The following is a 23,426-nucleotide window of genomic DNA, read 5'->3' as shown; positions in this document are numbered from 1 at the left end:
GGCTACAGTTGTTTGGGACCTGTCCTCTGCCTAATTAAGCAGAGGAAGTTAATGAGGTATGAAGTGACTTTGTGCCACATGGTAAAGAGAATACAATGTGCACAGAGAGAAGCAAGTGAGGGGTCAGGGCAAAGAGCCAAGTGAGACCGGATAGCTGGGGGCTGGGGGCTGGGGTGGGGCAGAGGGTGGAGAGACAGCAGATCTGGAAGTGAGCTAGACTCTCAATGGTTTTCCAACCAGACTCCACACTAGAATCACCTGTAAAGCTGCTAAAATGCTCATTTCTGGGCCCTGTGCCAGACCAGTTATGTTAGACTCTCCAAGCAGGATGTAGTATGAACAACAGATTTGGAGGGATTTATTTGGTGATTCTAACGGGCAGCAAGACTGAGGACCATTTGTATTCATCTACAGCGATCTCTTCATTTTACTAGTGGGGAAATGAGGGAACGAATTTGGAGACACAAAAGACAGACCGTGAGACAATGGAGTTAGGTGACATTTCACCAAATTGCCCTGGGCAAATCTACTCTTGATTTGAAGCTCCCAGCTGGCTTTATGGGAAGGGAGACCTCACCGCAGGGGTCCTTCATCTCGCAGGGCTGTCTCACTGTGCATGTCCGTAGATTCCTTCATCAACATGGAGGGATGCTGAGGGGTTTAGACCCATGGTGCTCGCAGTGTGGTCCTAAGACCAGCAGCATCGGCATCCCTGGGGAACTTGTTAGAAATGCAAATTCTCAGGCTTCCCTCCAGACCCACTAAATCAGCAACTGTGGGGGTGGAACCCAGAAATCTGGGTTTTCACAAGCCCGATGTTCTCCAAAGTTTGAGAAGCACTGGTGTAAACCACCATTTTTCAATAGTGGGTCTTCAGAGACAGGGCGCAGACTGGGAGGTCCACAGAAAAAGGAGCTTCATGAGGACACTGGCCTCTGCATCTGAAGGTGAAGGCCGGCAGGGTCCCTTGGAGTAGCCAAGAACCACAGGGTCAAAACCATCTACAATGAGGATTTTAATATTTACCGTGCATCACCTGCCTGACCTGAAGCTAGTTGGTGGAAATAAAATGCCTTTCATTCCCTTAAAGAGATCTGGTGCCAAACTGACAAATTCCTGCTTTGAAAAAGTTCCCATTTTTTCCTGCAATGGGGGTTTATTCGGTACCCTACCTGATATTAACTTAAATATTCCTACCATCAACTCTTGATTATGCCTGAGATAATAAGAAAGATACATAGAACAGTAAAACAGATAATCAGCATTTTGTGTGCCTGCAGAATATAGTCACAACTCATACCCAGGCAGTGCCACAAGCACCCACCCCCAAACCCACCCCCACCTGCTTCTCACCCTCCCTTGGCTCAGGGCCCTTCTCGGCGCCTACCACACAGCTGTCGACAAGAGGAATGTGCCAAAACGATGAGATGAGAGAGTGGGTCACAGCAGATAATCCATTTATGGATAGCAAAAAATGCATGTCACACTTCGCTGACCATGTCAGTTCTGAGCTGCTGTACACACATAAGAGATCCTCTCTACTCAAGACAGATTTCAAGGCAAAACGAAAAACCCGTATGATTTGGCCATGTTCCTAACTCACGTCTTAACTCACCCTGGAATAAAAGGTAGAAATCAATTCTCTGACCAGTAACTACTATGTGTCCTGTGTCGGGCTCTGTGGGAGGCCTGCAGGGGGCACAGAAAGCACTGACCGATTCTGCTTTCGAGATGCTTATAATCAAATGGAGAAAAAAGAAATATACATATTGAAAGGCAACTTATAACGTCTGGTGTATTCATATGTCAGGCTACCTGCTGTAAAATGTATGATGATTCCAACACAATAGAATTTCATTTCCAGCTAATGAAACTGCATGAGGTTGGCAGGGCAGCCTCCTTCATGCAGTTATTTGGGGACCCAGGCCAATGGAGAATCGGTCCCCATGGAGGTGTCCCCATTCCAGCGACCCAGAGACAAAGGGGTGTAGCCAAGCTTGTGTGCAGTGCTTTATGGGCCAGGCCTGAAAGTGACACCTGTCACTTCTGCTCACATCGTATTGGCTATGCCTACTTGTAAAAGAAGGCTGGAAAACAGAGTCCAGCAAACACATTTTGGTCGATAGCTACAGTCTCTGCCATAGTAGGCACGGTTGGGGAGGGTATGTGAGGCATAGGGGAAAGTCAGTTATCGTGTTTCATTGTTTCCCACGATCACATATTACTTCTGTAATTTCTGAAAATCCTACTATCTGTGCTTATATACTCCTTGATTTTTCCTTGAGTTCTATGGAACACTAGGCAGTACAGTCCACTCCAGACATGGGTGTTATTGGGGGGTTATGGAAAATTTCAGCAAGAGAGGGGCAAAAACTTCAAATGATGCTCCTTTGGCCTCTTTTTGTCCCACATTTTAGCCAATAACTCACCGGTTAATACCAACTCATGAAAACCCCTGTGGTGCTAGCATCACAGGAAGTGATCGATTTTATTCCGCTGCCGGGACAGAGGGAGGATCCAGTAAGGCAGGACACCAGCTGCTGTACTGAGTGCGGATATTTGTTCTGGGATCTGATGGGCTGTTATTGGTAAAAGGAGGTTTAAAAGAATTAGAGAATGTAGAGGAGTATGGAGAGATTTCTCTTCACACTGAGAGGAGCAGGATGGTGAAACAAAGTCAGGAGCACTAAAGAGGGGCTGGAAATGGAGAGGGGGCCATTTGCATTTTCCCTCTTTTCTATAAAGAAGGGGACTCAAAAGACCCTCTTTAAGAGCTCCCTCTGGGTGACAAATAGTTACCTACCTCAATATCCCCCCACTACCCTACCAGCACTCTCCCAGACATTTTATTAGTTCAGGGAGGAGCAGAGGAAGCTGGAAAAGCATCACGCATCTGGACTTACAACCCTCCTGCTGCTTTTATGCAAAGATAATTTTCTAATTGGGATCGACATTCAGTGTCTGTTGGAAACAACAGATAAAAGTAGTAATCAAAAGGTTGAGTGTGAGCACAGAAGGTTGAGCAAATGTGTGAACCTGGGATCTATAACTTGGTGCCTGAATCTAGCCATTTGCTTGCTTTAAGCAAGACATTCCACTTCATTTAGGTAGTTAGCAGCAGTGAGGAAATGAGTATGCGTCTGGGTTCCCGCACATTATGTTGGAAGAGGTATTGTACACCTCTGGCATTTTATGGTGGAGGCAGAAGCTCAGGAACTTTCATGCACTGACACCTGTAATTAGAATGCAAGTTTTGTTCTTTAATCCATTCCTTCATTCAGTCACTCAACAAATATTTTTATATCCCCACTGGAAGAAAGGCACTTTTCTGGGTGCTAGGGATAGAAATGAACAATCCAGTCCCTGCCCTCCAGAAATTAAGAGTCTAGTGTGGGAGAAAGGGAATAAGAAGATATATATTAAAATGTCAGCTAGAGAGAGCTGCTATTAAGAAAACTAAACATGGGGCGGGGGGAAGAGATGGTGTGTGATTTACTCCGGGTGGTCAGCGAAGTCTTCCCTAAGGAGGTGACAGGGGAACAGAGACTTGAATGAGGAGAGAGTCATGTGAGTATGTGAAGGAGGATTTCAGGCAGAAGACTCTGCAAAGGCAAAGGTCTCGCGATGGGACCTTCCTTGGAGTGTGTGAGGAACCGCAAGTCAGCCAGTAAGGCTGGAGGTGGGAATCTGAGGGAAGAGCGGCAGGAAATGAATCTGGAGAGGGAGGGAGGAGACACACCATATAGTAAGGCTTTGAATCGTTTGTGTTTGCTGAAAGCCATCACATGGTTTTGAGTAAATAACTGACATGAACTGTTATGCTTTGAAAGTAGCACTTTGGCTGCTGCTACATGGAGAACTGCCTATGAGGAGCAAGAGTAGATGCAGAAGGTGAGTGAGGAGATGGTGGTGACTTTGTCCATCATGGTAGCAACAGAGGAAGCATGAATTGGGTGACTTCAGGATATATTTGGAAGGTAGAGATGACAGAATTTGCTGATGAATTTTATATTGAGTGGAGAGAAAAAGATGACTCTGAGGTTTGGAACCTGAGTCACTGGGTGAATCAGGTGGTGCCATCTACTGAGACCCTGTACAGAGCAGTGATTAGACTGTGGCCAATGAGGACACAGATGCCAGGTGGTCTGAGATTGATGCACAGATATGCTACTAATGAGCCCTGTAACCTCAGGCAAGTTCACTCTGTATCTCAGTTTTATCCTTTGTGAAAGGGGTTATTAATACTATCTACCTCATAGGGTCATTATGAAGATAAAAGAAGTTAATAAATGTAAAGCACTTAGAACAGGGTATAGGAAGGGCTCAGTAAATATGGGCTAAAATGAGTAACATGGAGGGTAGGGGCAGACCTGCAGAGAAAATCAAGAGCTTGATTTGGAATGGGTTAAGTCTGAATTGCCTATCCAACATCCCAGTTGAAATGTCAATGAGCAGATGGCCATTAGTGTCTAAATTCAGGTGAGAGTTCCACACTAGAGATAACATTTTGGGAGATATCCACACCTAGAAGATTTTGCAAATAAAGGGATTGGATAGTATAATCTTGCCCTTATTGAGCAAGTACAGACAACGAACAAGAAATAAATGTGTTCTGGAAGCTAAGAAGAAAAGGCAGGGTGGCAAAGCAAGGTAAAGAGGAGCTGACTTAGACTTGAGGGACAGCTAAGGCTTCCTTTCCATTCATAATTATGCTCACAGCTCCTCTTTGTATATTTCTAGTCTTAACACTCATGGTCCATACTGAGCAGGTTAAAAAATGTGAGTATAGAAAAGGACAATAAGAAATTAATTGTGCACTGTGTACATTTCCTTTCAGAAAACATCAGTTGGTCTTCTTACATGAGGTGTTCTGTCTTCAGTAAAGTTTTGGTATCTACCAGTGAAAGGAAATGTCAGAATTTCCATACATTTTGCTTTTTCAGAATGCAAAGAAATAATGCATGGCTTAGTCAGCATTTTCTCAAAATGATAACAATAATCATGACATAGGGTCTTACCTAAGCTAACAAATCATTATCCTTCCTAACCTAAGTGTAAACAGACCCCTGATGAAGACGTGTTCTTTGCTGTTCAGGACATCAGACCAGTGATATATATAGAGAGAAGTTGGATATATTAAGATGCCTACCCGTAGATTCCACCAAATATTTTTTTAATATATTTTTATTGATTTCAGAGAGAGGAAGGGAGAGGGATAGAGAAATAGAAACATCAACGATGAGAGTCATTGATCGGGCTGCCTCTTGCACGCCCCCTGCCAGGGATTGAACCCGAAACCCACACATGTGCCCTGACCGGGAATCAAACAGCAATCTCCTGGGTCATAGGTCAATACTCAACTGCTGAGCCACGGTGGCTGGGCAATATTTTGACAATCTTTTTCCTTTACCTTCTACTTTGTGTGCCAAATAAGTAAAGTCCACGTTGCATCAGTAAACTGAAACAGAGCTAGGCCAAAATGATGTCACTGACCTGTAAACAAGTGTGCAGGTCTGACTGGCAAAGGGGATTTAAAAGACATAAGATTGGATTTCCCACTGAAGTAGAAAGGAAGGTTTCTACTCTTCAGAAAGACCTGCTGTCATCTTTCCACTGTCCCAGATGGTGAAAGTTATGCACTCCTTGACCTGAGCCAAAGACAATATAAAAGAAAACAAAGAGACATATAAGATCAGCTCAAAGAAACTGAGCAAAAGCCCATTTCCAGTGGCTTTAAATACAGAAGATACAACTTCCCAGACGAGGATACTTCCCCTGACCATGTTTTCTACACTCTGCTCTACAAGGTAACTAAAAAACCTTGTAAGAGACTCGTCCAAGGTATCCCATAATACCTGGACATGACAGTAATATACTTAAAGGACTTTGAATTTTTTTTTTGCAAGGAATAAACCCAGGCCAAGATATGTCCATACACATGCTTAAGTGCATGCTGAATGACATGGGTGAACAAGTACACACAGGCAGAATGTTAGTAGCAGAGGCAATCACTGGGCACCAACCACTCATCTGAGGGAAAGTAACATCTGGGGAAAAGCTGTGCCTTCCTTCTTAAGAGAGTCAGAATTGGTGTTCATAGTTTTCAATTTGGCCCTCAGTCAAAAGCACAAGAACAGGTCTTTTTAATTTGCAAGTTAAACACATCTCCAGAGTGTAGAACTCCATCTCCATTTATGGGAGGGCACTTGAACTCTCATTTCAAAATGGTCTGTCTTAATAATGTAAGAATCAGAGCACAGATGTCAGCCTTTAACGCTGAAGAGCCACTTGGCAAGTGTGGATGGACGATCTTTTAGCAAGTCACAACCCTCAGAGAACTGTGAACTCCTAGTGACCTCAGTACAACAAGCACCATCCTATCCCCTGCTATAAAATGGAAATGGGTCTAAATTTTCTGGACATAGGACATTACCCCTCTTCTTACCCCAATTACCCTACTCTTGGCTCCTGCACTTATGACAGCCCATGGTGAAGATGAGGCATTCTCTTCACCTTCGCTGTACCCCGTGGGAAGGAAAAAGAAAGTGAAAGATAACATGTATGGAATACCTCCCATCTCCCAAGCCCTGAGGAAGGTCTACACACACAGCAAGATAAGTTATATTTTCTCCACTACACTGAGTGGGGAACGATGCCCAGGGTCATCGAGCCAATAAGTTGCAGTGTCAAGATTGAAACCCAGTTGTCTCCCCCAAGCCACGTGCTTTCCAGGGAAACAGTCTGGTTCGATCATGCCTAGCCTGCAAAAGGTCCTAGCAAAATTTCAGGAACAGTGCTTCTTGATTCATACACTGTGGCAACCAGTCAGTAGCACACCCTAGTGCAACTAATGTCTTGGACAGAGCATAAAAATGAAAAGATTCTGCAGTGGTAGATGCAGTAAAAGCTGTCACGGTGTTCACACATTGAGGAGGTCTGTTCTGCTACCGGATAAATTTTGCCGTTTTCAGCAGTCAACGTTAATAGCCTTTTCATACCTGAAGACCATTAACAGGTCACTTCTCAATGTTCAATCTTCCATTTTCTTTAAAGTTCCCACGTGTGCTCCATTTACTGCCCCTTTAATCATTCCCTTGTTACCCAATAGCCACTCACCAGATTCTCTTTAATTTCTGTGAATTCTGCAATTCTCAAGGAGACCCAGCACTCCAGGAAGATTGGAAAAGTACAGTATGTCTTGGAAGAAGGATGTCTCGGTCAACACTCAGAACGCTCTTGTCAGAAGCATACTGTGTCCTCTGCTGGGGTTTCACAATTCCTCTCCTTCCTTTCACTGCAGCCTTTTATTTCCTCTGTTTCTCACCTATTGCTCCCTGCCTTTGTTCCTTCCTGTCTTTCCTTTTACCCTGCCTCTACTCACTTTCTCTTTCACCTTCCTCTCCCTTTTACTTCTTAAATTTCCCACGGCCTTTTCCTCACCTCTCCACCTCTTATTCTTCATATTTTCTTCCTCCGTTATATTTTTAGAGGCAAATTATTTGAGTTGAAGTCACACAACCCTGGCTCAAATGCTAGTTCTTCCACTTAGAGTGTCCTTAGATGAGTAACCATCCTGCTCCTTCCCTCAGCCTTCCCATCCATAAAATATAGATGTCAACTGTATTTATGTTTAGATCTGAATACTAAATGAGATAACCTGTATAAATCAGTCCAGAGCTTTGTATGGAAGTAGGACATCAAAAAATCATAGGCAAAACCCCTACTTCCGTCCTGTCTCTTGTCCTGCTGTTGTTAATCCTATTTTCTCTCTGTGACTCCCCATAGCTGTTGTGTCTGGTCCTGGCTCAGCATCCAGCCCATGCACCCTCACTATGTTACAGTCTTTGAATGAATTCATCTCATGGCCTATGCTTCTCTAGTCCACCTTTATGCGGAAATAGACATTACAGCATTTGGGATGTAGACAAAATGTTCAAGCTCAAAATGTTCTGTGACATACTGATTTTAAGGAATGATCATAACAACAAGACAGGGTAGGGCAAATGCGGTCTACAGTTGTGAGTACGTGAAACACAGAGTTTATTCCTGTATTATTATTTATTAATTATTGTATTATTTTCCATACAAACAACTATAAACCTACTTTTGCCATATCCTCTATTTAATACTTCTGGACCATTCTGAACTATCTATTAAGAATTAAGAGCTTAGGGCCAAGAAATGGCCAGGTTGCCCTGTACCTCCAGGAACCAAAAGTGGACTGAGAAGGAGCCTATCTAGTCAGTAAGGATCACACTTGTTACCTACCCAGCCAGCCAGAAGATAATGAAGTTTGTTTTAATTGAAAGTTAAAAAAATTTCTGAGCAATATTAACTACTCTCTCTTATACCATATTACTTTTTGGTAGGCATAATTCTATCGTAAGGAAACTATTCAAGAGGTAAACCTTCCACAGAAACTTCCGTAGCTCTCCTTACCATAAAATTTAGGACTCCAAATATATACATTGACTTGCTTTGTCACAAAGAGCATCCTTTGCTATGTAACTGCCTCATGTTACTTTGAAGTCACTGTAACCCACATCTCTTTTGGTAGTTCTCAGCCTGACCTGCCATTTCCATGTTTCAGTCTTTTCTTGTCTTTATTTCCTCTGAGTTTTCGACTTCCTTTTGCCCTTGTCTTTACTGAACTTCATCCTGTTAGTTTCTGATTACTTGTCCAATTTGTTGAGGTCATTTCCAATTCTAATTGCATCCCCCAAGGCTTTAGCCTTCGCTTTAAATTCAGTCTCGTCTATGAACTTAATGAGGATGCTGTTGCGGCATCCTAGTCATTGATGACAATCTTAACTAGAAGTGGATCCAGAGCCCAGCCCTGTGCAACACTATTTTTATGTGTTTACTTGTCAAAATAAATGTCTGTGCAGGTGTTTTTAATATAGTTCAGTTTTGAAAATATAGGCCTCTCTCTTCAGAATCTGGAATCACCCAGGTAGAATTTGTGACATTTTTGGCAATTCAAGGTTGTAGCTCCATACAAATAAAATTAAGTAGCCAAAGTCATTGCTCAAAAATGTAACATTCTTTTTTAAAAAAAAAAAAAAAATCTCACTATTTTGAATGTAAAAGTCAGTACCTATTTTCACCTTTCTTCCCTGGGAATCACTCATATGTACACTATGCCCCACTGAGGGGGCCCTGGGAGGGGAGGGCAAGGCCCTGGCTTTTAGTTCCATCTCTGCCAGTCAGATATGACCATGGATGAGTCACCTTTGTAAATGAGGGGTCTAATCAGATGACCACAAATGTGCCTTCCAGACCTGAGAGGCTGTGATTCTCTCTTGATTAAAAACCTAATTATTCTCAGTAGCAAATTACTACATGCACTCTTTATTATAAGCTTTTCCCATGACACATATATAATATAACTTTGAACATATTTAAGAAGTAAGCGTTAGACTAGCTCTGCACAGTCTAGAATTTATTTGCCAAAAAAAATACATATTTATTTGCTTATGTACTCCTTCTCCATGCATTCTCACATATTTAAATGCTAGCTATGTGCAAGTTGCTCTGATGCATGTCATTTCCCTGTGATATCACTAACAACCAATATTCTGTTTCAGAATCCTCACTTGAAAAGTGAGGGAACTGAGGCCCAGGCTGGTTTCAGTAACTGCCCAGGGTCATAGAGCTTGCTTGTGGCAGAGTTGGAGCTTGAACTTGGGTTTCTGGGCACAGAGTTCTGAGCTCTTTCCATATGGCACGTACCCCTGGCCAACTAACTTATAATTCAAACAGAATAGCATAAGCTATAAAAGAAAATACTATCAATTATATCAACAATCAACTAAAGTGCCTGGTCACACAATGAAGGGCCATCTCTGTTTTCAATAATGAAGGACCATCAGCTCTGCCCCTGGAGACAAAAGTAATTCTAAATTTTCTTATACTGGGGCTATGTAAATAATTTTCTTTATGAAATATAAAAAGGCTATTTTCCAAAGATACTTGGCTCTAAGTCTGAAAAATAATCATAATTTTTCACAAAAATAGACAATTTCCTCCTTCTCTTGCATTTACTGTTCCTCCTCCTCCGTCTTATTTTTTTCTTTCCCCCAAGCCTTAATTTTTCATTTTCTTTCCCACTCGATTCTGGATTAGGCCTCCAGGTAGGAGGAATGATGTCAACAGCCCCCTTCCCTGACCTTCCTCGACATTTCTTCCCTCCAATTCACTGATTCCCTTGAATTTTCCTGCAAGGCAAGTTCTACACAAACAACTGTTTCAACAGCAGGGAAAAAAGGGGCAGAATCTGAAGACCTAGTGGAGGAATCTGGGGAAGAATAAAAAGAAGGACATATATTTGAGACAACGATTAGAAGAAACTCAAGAGCATCATTTCACCTCAGAAATGTGTTTAAGTTAACAAAATAAGACACTGAACGCTTTTTTTTTTCTTTTTTAACCCCCCTTCCCAGACTGTGCTCATTAATAAACAAGGGAGCAGTTTTCAGCAGCTACTACATGGAACAAAAACACAAGAACCTGATACAGCAGCAAATCATAGGGGGTTAAGGATCAGAAGCTCCTCTTCCCAAAATTACAAAAAAAGGACCCAAAGAGATATATGTAATGTTTCTAATGACACGCTTATGAACAGAGCCATCTGCCCTCTCCTTGCTGAGCTCTGCCTTTATTATGCGTTTTCCTGTCTCCAGCTCTAGCCATTGTCTTTGCCTCCGCTTCAGTCTCCTCAGACCACCTGCCTCCGTGTGTCTTCCAGAGAGCAAGACAGGAATGGATGGGTTTTTTACATATGTTTTACATACATTATCTCATGCAATCCTCACTGTAACTGACTGTGGGTGATGTTACTAAGGTTACTACTACTTTGTATAATCTCCTCCCTTATGACTTGTTTCTAATCAATATTATAAGGCAAAGATGATAGGGTGCCACTCCTTTGATTAGGTTATGCTAATAGCAATGGAGATGTGATTATCACTCCCATGATTGTGTTATTTTACAACATTTCTTAAGAACCTAGAGGGAGAAATTCTCCTACTGGCCTTGAAAAAGCAAACAGCCATGTCATCCACTGCATATGGAAAGGGCCACATGGCCAGGAGCTCAATGTGGCCTCTAGTCAATGTCCAGTAAGAAGTCAAATGACTACAAGCAAGTGAATTCTGCCAACAAAGCAGAATAAGCTTGGAAAAGAAGTCTTTCTCACCCATGCCTCCAGGTGAGAACTCAGCACGGCTGACCCTTTCATTGCAACCTCGTAGGACTCTGAGTCGAATATTCAGTTAAAGACATGCCTGAGCTCCTGCCCCGCAGAAACTGTGAGATGATAAATGTGCACTCTTAAAGCCACCAGGTTTGTGGAACTTTGTTATGCAGCAATAGGAAACTAATACAATTGTTATCTCTATTTCATGGAAGAGGAAAGCAAGCTTTGGAGAATGTAAGTGTACCAGCTTGGGAGAATTTAAGTGACTTTGTTCAAGGTCCTATAACTTAAGTCGTTTTAAAGCTCAAAGGTCAAATACTCTCCAATACACTATGTTGCCTTTCCACACTTCCCTTCTCATTACCTGACATTACTCATGAGATATTACCAGGCATTGGTTACAATATGACTCCGGGCTCTTACGACCTATAATGTACATGGTCTTGAAGTTAAAAATGAAAGAATTGGAGTCATGTGGTCCTCAGCCCATCCCCCTCCATGATCATCATGTTGAAGAAGGCTGCCCACTCCTCACCCCTGAAAGACAGGAGGGAGGAGAGGAAAAAGGCAAAGTAGAATAGAGGGAGCCGCCTGACTACTATTGGAGAGAGGTTCCCACCCATTCAAAAGGGAAATTAAAGGACTGTGTCCCCAAAAAGAACTGCACCACCTAGGACAAAGTCCTGAGGATACAATAATAAGCCTCCCACCAGGAATACAGAGAGAGAAGCCTGGAACTGACTAATAAGGTTCCACACTTTGGGGTGATGCTGGGCAGCAATGAACCCTGCAGCTCTGCTTCAATACAGTTGGGTTGGGCTGGGTGAAAGAACGCTGGCAGCAGGCTAACTTTGAGCTTGAAAGTCAAGGAGCACTGGTTCAGATATCTTAGGGGCTGTTTGCCTGATATGGATTATAAAACCTGAAATTTCATTAGTTAGGCTGGCTGGGCCTGTCAGCTGTTGGGCAGAGTTGGACTGTTACTTTATATGTGCCTCAGTTAAATTACTGAAATGGTAATACACTAGGTGTATCGAAATTTTGACATGCCGCATTACATGGGAGCATATTCAGGAAGTAGCATAAACCTGAGCTCTATCTAGTCCATCATAATGCTCAATTTCTAAAGCACAGCTTCAGAAACAACTCAACAAACAGTTGAGAACCTAATGCATGCCAGGCCCAGGGCTGAGTGCTAGGAGGAAAACAGGTGAAATATAGGCCTCAGCTTCCCAGAGTCTAAAATCTTACAACACAGAGAAGCATGTACATCAGTAACTAAGCAGCCTTCCAGACATTTGGACAAGACCAGCAGGCAGGTGGGAAAGGCCTAAGAGAAAGACTGTCATTTGCTGTAAGAAGTTCTAGAATTTCCAGTTCCCTCCCACTGCTACGAAGAAAACAGCTTCTCCTTTGATGAAAAACCTTATTGTAGTTACCGCCTATGATAACAGGTCCAGTTGAAAAGGGGTATGAGATTGATGGACACGTTTCAACTTTATCATCTTCACCTTTCAAGTAAAAGGCATGTATAGACAGGGCAGAATGAGGACCTTAGAATACAGATATCACATCCTGCCCTGAAGGATCCTGCGATCTAGTTAAAGAAAACTAAATTACATGCTAAATTAAATACCTAAGAGGCACAGGAGATGTAGGAGCCTTCTTGTTGCATCTCCCTTAAAGTCCAGTATCTCCTTTAACTTATTAGGGTATTGGTTTTAACATTTATACCTTGCGTGGTTGGCATTGCAAGGGAGGGAAGGAGCAAAGGAAGGGGTAAGAAGAAATCACCTGGGAAAAACAGCGCGATAGTGAAAAATACTAGCTTTCAAACACTGGTTTGAATCTGGGCTCTACAACTAATTTCCTTGTGTGATCTTGGGCAAGTTACCTACTATCTCTGATCTCAGTTTCCTCATTTGGACCTAGCCAGATGGTTGTGAAAAACAAGTAAAATGATATATGCAAAGCATAAATGTGGTCTGCAGACAGTGAACACTCAAAGGTTATTTTTTGAAGGAAGGAACGAAGGCAAGAAGGCAGGCAGAGAAGACAGAAAATTGAAGGAGGAGCACTGGCTTTTCCTCAACTCTCCTATTTTCCTTTATTATTTTAAGGCTTTCCTCTGAAACGTCTCTGATTTATCTCCCTTCTTCCTCTTGTAATAGGAGACCTACTAGTGCTGAGGACTGATTGCTCATGGCTTCTAGGGGCAGTTCCTTAGGATTAGAGGTGCTTAGTGGGGGGAAATGCCCCCCAAAATAAAAAACCATGGTGAAATATGTTTGGAGAAATGTTACAGAAAAATTAAACAATTTTCTTTACTATAAGAATTTTTAGGCCCTCTTTCCTCCATCTTTCCATGCCGTCATAATGGTGCGCATAAACATCCTGGCTGACGCTCTCAAGAGTATCAACAATGCCCAAAAGAGAGGCAAAAGCCAGGTTCTTATTAGGCCATGCTCCAAAGTCATCGTCTGGTTTCTAACTGTGATGATGAAGCATGGCTGCACTGGAAAATTTGAAATTACTGATGACCACAGAGCTGGGAAAATTGTTGTGAACTTTATATGCCAGTTAAACAATTGTGGAGTAATCAGCCCCAGATTTGATGTGCAACTCAAAGATCTATAAAAAAAGCAGAAAAAACCTGCTTCCATCCATCAGTTTGGTTTCATTGTACTGATAACCTCAGCTGGCATCATGGACCATGAAGAGGCAAGAGGAGGGAAAATCCTGGGATTCAGTTTTTAGGGATGTAATACATATGTGCAAATAAAATGCCTCCGTGAAAAAATAAAAAGAATTTTGACTATATTTTTCTAATGTGCATTTAAAGTCTTTCAGATGATAATATAGTAGTTATCTTGCAAGTTAACTTGCAAGAAACCAATTTTTCATAGTGGATCACATGAGGCTCGGGTTCCATGGCATACCTCTTGAGGAATACTGATGTAAATCAAATAGCATACCAGTAGGCACCAAGCTGTCTGTCTGAAGGGACAATGTCCCCAGAAGAGGCTGTTGGGGAAATAATCTGCAAGAAGAGCCCCATGTTCCCCATTAGTTAAACTGCATGAATTATTCAAACCTCTCTGTCCCTCTGTTTTCTCATTTGTAAAATAAGAGGTTGAAGATACATATTCTAAGTACCCTTCTAGCTCTAATAGTTTAACACTTCCATGTGGGCATGAACTACATATTCAGGATTCAACAACTGTACCCATTCCTATGTTCCTTCTTAGCTAACCAGCAATTCACTTCAAGGAAGCCTTCATGGTGTTCCTGAGCACCCACCACAAGCTGTGCTCTGTGATAGATGTTCCACACTCTTCAGGTTCTTTCAACTGATTACTAATGCAAGGACTCTCCTTATGAACAACATAGAAATGGAAAGAAATCACTTTGGACCGGCAGTCAAGACTTTCCAGAGTCTAGCCAATTTATGTTCTTCATCTCTCAATATCCTATGCCAACCTTGGGCACTCACTCCTTCTACCCCTCCATGGAAGCTCTCCTCCTGTTCGTTTATGCTACTCCTCTTCTCATTATGCCCCATCCACGTGCTTTCCTCCTTCTTTCACAGCCTTACCCTGCCTGCAATCCCCTACCTCCTCCCCTGTCAACATAAATTCCATTCTTTCTTAAGGACACCAGTCAGATCACAAGAAATCTTCCCTTATCACATAGGAGGGGGCCCCTCTCTCTCACTTAAAATTCAACAGACCCTAATATGTGCACTTTTCCTAAGAAGACAGAAAATTCCTTTTACATGATATTGATTTATCTTCCAATGAAATCTTAAGAACTAGAGATTTAGGTCTATCAGCTACCCCTTTTTTCCTCTAGAGTTTAAACAAGGAAGTGTATTCCATAGCTATCAAATTAGCAAACGGAGCAAAAGTGCTACTTCATTCAGTTCATTAACTCCCAATCCACTCCCTTGATTCCACAGATATACCCAGTCTCTTTCTCAGTGAGGTTTTCTTTTACTACTTATCTAAAACTTTAACACCCTCCCTGCAATATTTCATACTTCCTTCCTTGCTTTATTTTTATCTCTTGAACATTTATCTCTATCTAACATGCTATAAAATTTACTTTGTTCTAATGATTTCTGTCTCTCCAGATAGGATGCATACTACATAAGAGTAAAGATTTTTGTCTTTTTTGTTTGTTACTGAATCTTAGTACGAGAGTACTGAGTAAGGGCCTGATGTATAATATTGCTTAATAAACATTTTTTGAGTGAATAAATTAATACATAGAATGCCATTTAACCTAAAGGGCTTAATATGGCCTCTTACTCTCTGCTCTTTTATTTCTCAAATATATCCAGTAAGATGAGGTCTTTCCACTAAGTGAGAGGAAAGTCCAGTCTGAAACATATCCACCAGTGCCAGAGGAAAGAGAATGCGGGAGACAGCAAGAAGGTCTGTTCATCTGAAGAACCTAGACCCAAGCTGGCCTAGACTTCCTGACCCAAGGGAGGGACAGAACCCCAGGCCAGGATGGCATGTGATAGAAAAGAGAAAGAATGACAAGGTCTGATTTCCTTACAGGAGAAAGGGCAATATGGATCCAGAAGTATGAGAAGGAACCAGACAGTACTCAGGCAGAAGCACAGGTCTTTAACAGTGACTCTGTCCTCTGTTAAAAACAGGGCATGTGATTAATAAAATTAGTCATCAATCATGTGTGAACAGATGAATCTCCTACACCTTTCCAATAATCCAGTGGGGAGAGGAACCTAGGAAGAATTTTAAGTTCTTCTGAGGGAAAGATAAAAATCAGGAGAAGGGGAAGAAAAATATCCCAATGCAGACTTCTTCAAGAAATGGCAATAGTAGTTTTATATTCTCCAAAAGCCAAACATATAATGGTGGTTCAATGAATGTTAGCTGCTTAGTTGGCTAGTGTTGATTTTATAGGCATTTGTACAAATTCTGGGACTAAATTAGAGGCCAGCATAAAGTCCATCTGTTTCATTGGTCTTTAGAATCTACTGCTGGTTTTCCTGTTGGCCTCGCATTGACCCCAAGCTCCTTAATATAAACTCTTCCTAACGCTTTCCTAACCATGCTGGGAACTGTTCTACATCAGAAGTTGTTTCAGAATGCTAGTAGATAAAGTAGCGCACAGCTCATGCAAAATCTCCATAAGGTTAAGGTGGACCCATGGTGCTCTATGACCTGATATTTGTATGATCCTGTTATTTAACCTCTGCAGATCTCAGTTTCCTCATCTATAAAATTGGAATAATATTTACTCAATGTAAAGTCATGTGGATTAATTGAGAAAATGTAAGATTTCCTTTATTCATTCATTTAACATTTAGTGAACCTTTACCATGTTCCAGGCTGCATTATACACTAACGATATAGATGAAAAACTCAGTTCCTACTCTTCAGGAACTCAGAGTCAGGAGAAAAGAGACATGTAAAAATGAGCAAGTACAGCAAGTGTGATAGTGTATGGATGAAGGTATGTGTCAGTTGGTTCAGGAACATACACACTCGGTTTCTAATCTAGCCTGCAGGGAGGTCAGGAAAAGCTCACCAAAGCTGGCAACATCTAAACTGAGCCTTGAAGAGTCATTAAGAGTAGCCAAGTGGAAAAGGTGAGAAGTAGGATGAGGAAAAGTTGCCTCTTCTAGACAAAGAGAAAAGCATATGTAAGTGCAGGGTGGTAAGAGTATGGTAGATTCAGAGAACCATGATCAGCTTCCTATAGACAGAAATTTGGGTTTAAGTTGAGGAGCGAGAGAAAATGAGAATGAAGATGCAGGCAGAATTCTGCAGCCAGAAGATAAAAATCAAAGCTCCTTGGTGTGGTTTTTGAGTTTTTATCTTGGTGTCACTGGAGAGCTATTGCAGGGTTTTAGTTAGGGAACTGACATGAATAATTTTATGTTCTAGGAGGATCCCTCTGACACTGTGTGAAAGATAGATTGGAATAGGGCTAGATCATGGTCAGGGGAAGGAGGCAATTGCAATAATGCACATAATAAATGACAAAGGCAATAAGAGAGGAAATAAAGAGAAATAGGTACATACAAGAGAGATAAATGAGAAAGAGGAATCATCTAGAATGACTCCCAGGTTTCTACTTTGGAAAACTGGATAGATGGTGGTGCCAAGGTTAATACAAGGAAAGAATAACATTGGAAAGAGAAAGGAGAAGATGGGAGTCTAGTTTTGAGTTTGGTGAGCTTGGGGTCTCCTTGGGACATAAAAGTGAAGATTTTAAGAAGGTGGTTGGGCACATAAGTCCAGGGCTCAGGAGAAAAATCTGGATATAGAGATTTGGAAATCATCACTTTTCAGCATGGGTTGTCCATAAAGTCTGTGTAGATAGGTCTTTGAGAAGATCAAGAGTGGAACCCTGGAGCACACCAATAAATAAGGGCAGGCAGAGTGAGAGGAAGGATAAAAAGAAGGAGAGACAAATAAAACAGAGAGCACATTGCCAGAAAATAAACAGGGGTCACTTGTGTCAACTATCAAAGAGAGATCAGAAAGGTAGTAAGTCAGTTTCTTGGCCTGAGAGCTAGGATGTCACAGTGACACTAAGAAGGGCAATGATAATGGAAGCACATCGCACAGTGTTAACAGACAACTTCCATTCTGCTTATCACGTATATACAGCGTGACTTCATAGTAACCATTTTAACTAAGCTTGCCTCTTAAGACTTTTTTTAAATTTTAAATTTAAAATATTATTATATTGTGGTAAGAATACTTAACATGAGATCAAGCCCTTTAACACATTTTTAAGGCTTAATACAGTATTGTTAACTATAGGTACAGTGTTGTACAGCAGATCTCTGGGGTTTATTCATCCAGCATGACAGAAACTTTATGCCCAATGACTAGCAACCTCTCGTTTCCCACTACCCCCCAAGCCCTGGAAGCCACCATTCCACTTTTTGAATCTATGAATTTGACTATTTTCGATATCTCATATAAGTGGAATCCTGTAATGTTTGTCCTTCTGTAACTGGCTTATTTCACTTAGCATATGTCCTCCAGGTTCATCCCTATTGTTGAATATTGCAGAAATTCCTTCTTTCTTAAAGTTGAATAATAATCCATTGTTTCCAGAAAGCATGTCTTCATCCACTTACAGTGGCAAATGGTGTCTATAACCATTAATTGGTTATCGTTCCCCTTTTCTGCAATATAAGCCCATGTATGGTTCCTTTACACCAGAATTTCTATTTGTTGAGCCAGACACAGGACTAAGTATCTGATTTTGTCAAAATTCACCCAAAAAAATGGTTGTACAGCTCTGCTACCTTCCTCCTAAACTGCCCCCTGACTCTCAAAAAAATGTAAGAGCTGTACTTGTGTTTCCAGTACTTTCCTTTTATAACCCCAAAGCAGAGGAATGCCATACTAGTCATGGGGTTGCTGAATAGCCCTCACTGCTGGAGGGGCTCAATGGGAATCCTCAGGTAAAAGGCAATATAGAGAAGATAGATGTTATTTCTGGAATTATCATGATGAAAGAGGTAATGAGAAGCTCCCAGCAGGGCTAGATAGAGAGATGAACAAGAAGGTGGCAGGAGAAAGAAAAGTTTCCCTGGTGTCTTTGCAAAGAAGCTGTAGGAAAACACTTAGAATGTGTGAATATTGAGACGTCAGAAACTGAAGAATGAAAGTCCTCGGCAATGGTTAACTAATCCCATGTGCTTGTTTGTATATAAAAGACCAAAGTGAGACTCTTGACATAAAGCATATCTTCTAAGAAATCTGTCGCTGCCTCACAGACACAGAGAACAGGCTGATAGTTGCCAGAGAGGAGGAGGGTTGTGGGACTGGGTGAAAAAGGTGAAGGGATTGAGAAGTACAGATCGGTAGTTATAAAACAGTCACAGGGGTGTAAAGTACAGCCTAGGGAATATGGACAATAATATTGTGATAACTAGGCATGGTGCCAGGTGGGTACCAGAAATATCGGGGGGAACACTTTGTGAAGTATATGATTATCTAACCACTGTGCTGTCCACCTGAAACTAAGACAACATATAAACTGTTGTTAAAAAATAAAATTAAAGTAAATAAATAAAAATAAATCTGTTGCTGATGCTTTATACCTGCTACTCTCTGCTTAAACTTTCAGATAATAGCCTTCCAGGGTGATGCCAATTCGAGGATGTACAGGGCGTTCTTAGCACTGGCTCCCCCAAATTGCCTGCTGCCAGTGAGTCAACTGGTTCTGTTTCTGACAGTTTATTTTTGTTTGCTCCGAGTTCTTGTATGCAAGTGCTCACTCTGTTCTCTTTTGTAGTTGACACTGCTGAAAGCTCTGGAGTCCAGCTCTGGCCACCCTGCTGGGTGGGGTGTGCTGCACTTCTGGGCTGGGAGTGTCCAGACAAATCAGGCCCTGACATCTCTGTCCACCTACTGGAGTGGCAATTATGAGGAAGTAAAGCTATATTTGCCTCCAGTTCTGCAAAGCCCAGTCAGAGGCGTAAGAACAGTGCTCAGGGTGAGGAATGACATTAGGCCTCAAATTCCGACCACTTCCCTTAGTCTACAAATTAGAGAAACAGGGGCTCCCAAGGAGGGTAGGAACAATAAGAAACAATATTTCCACTGAAGAAATGGAACTGAAACTGTCAGGCTTCCATAGCCTCCTCCACTACCCCACTGAGCAAAAGAAATAAATTAGTAATAGCCTAAATAAGGCCACTTTTTTACTTGTTCAGTTGCACTACACTTTTGAGACAAGCAGAGAGACTAGAAATTAATGGGGAGTCCCTCGCATATCATTTTGAGGGAGTCACCATACAAACAAGTAAGAGCACCGGGCACAAGATATCCGAGGTATTCAAATGCCACATAACACACACTTCTCTTTCTGTGTACCAGCAAAACTGTGGGCCAGATGCCACGGCTTTGCTCGGGCTTGATCTTCTAACCTGCCTCGGCTCAGAACAGAACCGCAAATCCCTGACCAGCGGTGACTATACTCAACGCCTGAGGCAAAAGCAAAAAAGCTGACAAACAGTGATCATGAGGCTTGAATTTCAGAGCAGCAACGGAAAGGGAAGCGGGGGGGACACTTAGGAGCTAGTGTGCATGGTCCACACTGCACCCCAAGAGAATGGGCAGGGGACCAGACTTTTTCCTGTGCTACTACGTTCAGTGGCATGCCGTGGTCGACAGAGTCTCTGGAATCTGACTGCACAGTCTACATCCTGGCTCCTCTACCTCCTAGCTGCGTGACCTTCAGAAAACCACTAAACCTCTCTGGGCCTCATGATTTGTTTGTTTGTTTGTTCATCTTAAATACCGACATCATAAGGATGTTATAAAGATTAATGTGAGTTAATACAAGTAACCTTCTTAGGATAGTGCCTGACTTATAAACACTGAGCTATTGTAAAAGTGATACGTAGCTCCCACTAACACTTCATTATCTGTCAGCCAGGGTTCCTACTGCTTTAAAGAATCCTCTAAGGAAAAGGTACAAACTAGGGTTTTGACTCCCTAAATCTTCTGAGGCCTTTCTTTCCATTTCTCCTGCTTTCTGCCCTGGGTAGAGTTCTCACAGTTCCTTGCCCCTTTTGAGAAATTTCCCCCTTTTTTCTTCATTTCTCTTGGAGTATCTTTCCTTTTCCTAATTTCTCTCTTTCTCTCTCCATCTATCTATCTATGAATTTTCCCTCACACTCCTTTCTAGGAGAACAAAATCCAGCACATTGTAGGCACTAATTAAAGATGTGTTAGACAAATGGTAAAGAAAAGCATGAATATACAATTTAGCCCTGGAATACAATAATGACTTCAAATTATAAAAAGGAAAGAACAAAGCCTTATAAATCATTTCTAATTTTGAAGAAAGGGATTACGGAGAAAGATATAAATGATCATTTGTAAAACAACATCCAGAAACACAGAATAAAAAAATAATAAGAGCCCTGGCTAGTGTGGCTCAGTTGGTTGGAGCATCGTCTCATGCACTGGAAGGTTGCGGGTTCAATTCCCAGTCAGGGCACATACCCATGTTGTGGGTTCGATCCCTGGTCAGGGAATGTACTGGAAGCAACCAATGGATGTTTCTCTCTCATACTAACGTTTCCCTCTCTTTCCTCTATTTCTCTTCCTCCCCTCTCTAGAATTAATGAAAACATATTATTGGGTGAGGATTTTTTAAAAATAATAATAAGAGGCTGCTTTACGGTGGGAACTTTGGTGGTCTTTGTGTGTGCAACTGACACAGTGTCTGACTCCAATCACCAATGTCTCTTTCATGAAGGGGACACAAATGATACAACTGCATAAGGCAAACACAGTCGAAGGTTCCTCTCTGATTGCTCAGTAGCAAGGTCCAAAGAAGGCTGCTCTAGATTGTCAGTACTGCAAATTACTGGAGAGGCAACAGAAGCGTGACTAGAAAAATTCAACCTTCCTTCCTAGCCCCCTTCCTCGAAGGTAGCTGTTAGTAAAGCCCACAGAGCCAAATGACTGAACTGCCCCACCTACAAAATAAAGTTCTAAAAATAAGTAATTCCTATAACTAATTAATGAATAAACAGTTGTCACTAAAAATATGCCATAGCCAGAACAGTGTGGCAAATCCAAAAGTATACTTGAAACCACAGATTGTCTGAACTAGGAGGGACCTTACAGATTTAATGTAACCCTCGTGTTCATATATATCGAAACTGAAGCTCAGGGTTATTAAGTGATTTGCCCAAGGTCTTCCAGTAGGTTGATGGCAGAGCCAAGACTTGATAGGCCAAGGGGAATGGACTCCCTGTTTCTCCAATACTAGAACCAAATTGAGTACAGACGTCCTGCCTGAGTCAAGCAGCAGCAAGGAGAGGCAGAACAGAGCGAGCAGGAAAGGGGCCTGGGAACATCCCTGCCAGCAGACTCGTTACAAAGATTCAGTGAAAGTTGAGTCTAGGACTGAAAAAGCAACCCGAAGAGGAAATGGAGCAACAAGACCCACCAGGCAAACGGCTTGCTGTCCTGGAGTGAGCGGTTATTAAAATGGTGTCCTGGGGAATTGAGGATATTCCAAGAATTAGTTCTAAAGGGCCAAATAGGCTTTTCATGTTCTAAAAACTGCTTGAGCTCTCCCTCGTGAAGAAGGGCCCAGGCGCTCATCTATTATTGAGCAGGTTTAAAATGGCACTTAGGAAGGAGCACCAGGAGACAGATTTGCAACTACAACATCAGTCCCAGGAGAGCTGTGCTTGCTTCGAAAAGGAGCAGAGTTCATGTTCAGCGATACGGGACGAGCCAACACAGGCAGTGTCCTGGCATTCTCCAAAACACCTGTTGGTGTCTGTCTGCCCTTCAGCAGTTCCCGGGAAGTAAACGATACGGAGGGCAAATGCCAACAATAACAGACCTTCCTGTTGTCAACACACGCAGATCAATGAGCCATGGCCAAGATTCTGCACCTTGTGCAGGGGGTAGGGGCTGGGTGAGGGATTTTGTAACATACACATACATACGCAGCTTCTAAATAATGGAATAATATATAGCACTAAAAACTGTGTGATAAATAGATGAACAGAAATAGATAATTAGATAGATAGATACATATTTAATGATATATTTATATTTTTATATTTTAATGATACATATTTATAATGTACCATTCACAACATATTGTTAAAGGGAAATGTAGATTACCAAAAAGTATGTATAATGTCATCTCAATTTTATAAAAATATGCCTTTATATTTGTAAAGCACATTTATAATAGATAAGACCATAAAAGAAAAGAGACTGGAGTGATAGGAACCAAAATGTAAACAGAAATTATCCCTGCATGGTAGAATTTGAGGTGATTTTAATTTCTTCTTTATGCTATTCTCTACTTTATTAGCATTTCCTTAATGACAAAGTACTATACTTTTGGAATCAGACACAAATGAATAATAATTATTACATAAAAGCGAGGTTTATTACTCCAGATGGAACAGGAGTCCTCTGGTTCTGAAAAATAGAGCCTCATAACTTGGTGTGCGATACATTTAAAACCACAGTCTAAGGCATTTCGCTCCTCTAAGATCTTACATTTAAATACAGTATTTTAAGTAGCCAATAATTGATCTGGAGAATAAAAATATAGGTGGGGGCCTTTGGGGTCATCTTGGTAGCTGCCTACCAGTCATATTCTACCCTGTGTTATTTTACCTGTTTAACTTTCCTAAGAAGGCAAATTTCTTGAGAACAAGGTGTCTTGTGCACCTTTATTT

The 23,426-nt window shown here is 41.7% G+C and overlaps 1 protein-coding gene and 1 pseudogene across 1 annotated transcript in view; one reads left to right on the top strand and one right to left on the bottom strand.

Annotated features, from left to right (window-relative positions):
* The window catches only part of GRIN2B (glutamate ionotropic receptor NMDA type subunit 2B), a 394,378-nt gene that overhangs the window by 64,710 nt on the left and 306,242 nt on the right, over positions 1-23,426 (bottom strand). The gene's annotated exons all lie outside the window — the stretch shown is intronic.
* On the top strand, positions 13,574-13,954 carry LOC107525314 (small ribosomal subunit protein uS8 pseudogene; annotated as a pseudogene).

This window comes from Miniopterus natalensis, chromosome 2, assembly GCF_054644295.1.
Source record: "Miniopterus natalensis isolate mMinNat1 chromosome 2, mMinNat1.hap1, whole genome shotgun sequence".
In the NCBI taxonomy this organism is placed as follows: domain Eukaryota; kingdom Metazoa; phylum Chordata; class Mammalia; order Chiroptera; family Miniopteridae; genus Miniopterus; species Miniopterus natalensis.
This window is presented reverse-complemented; position numbering and strand designations above follow the sequence as displayed.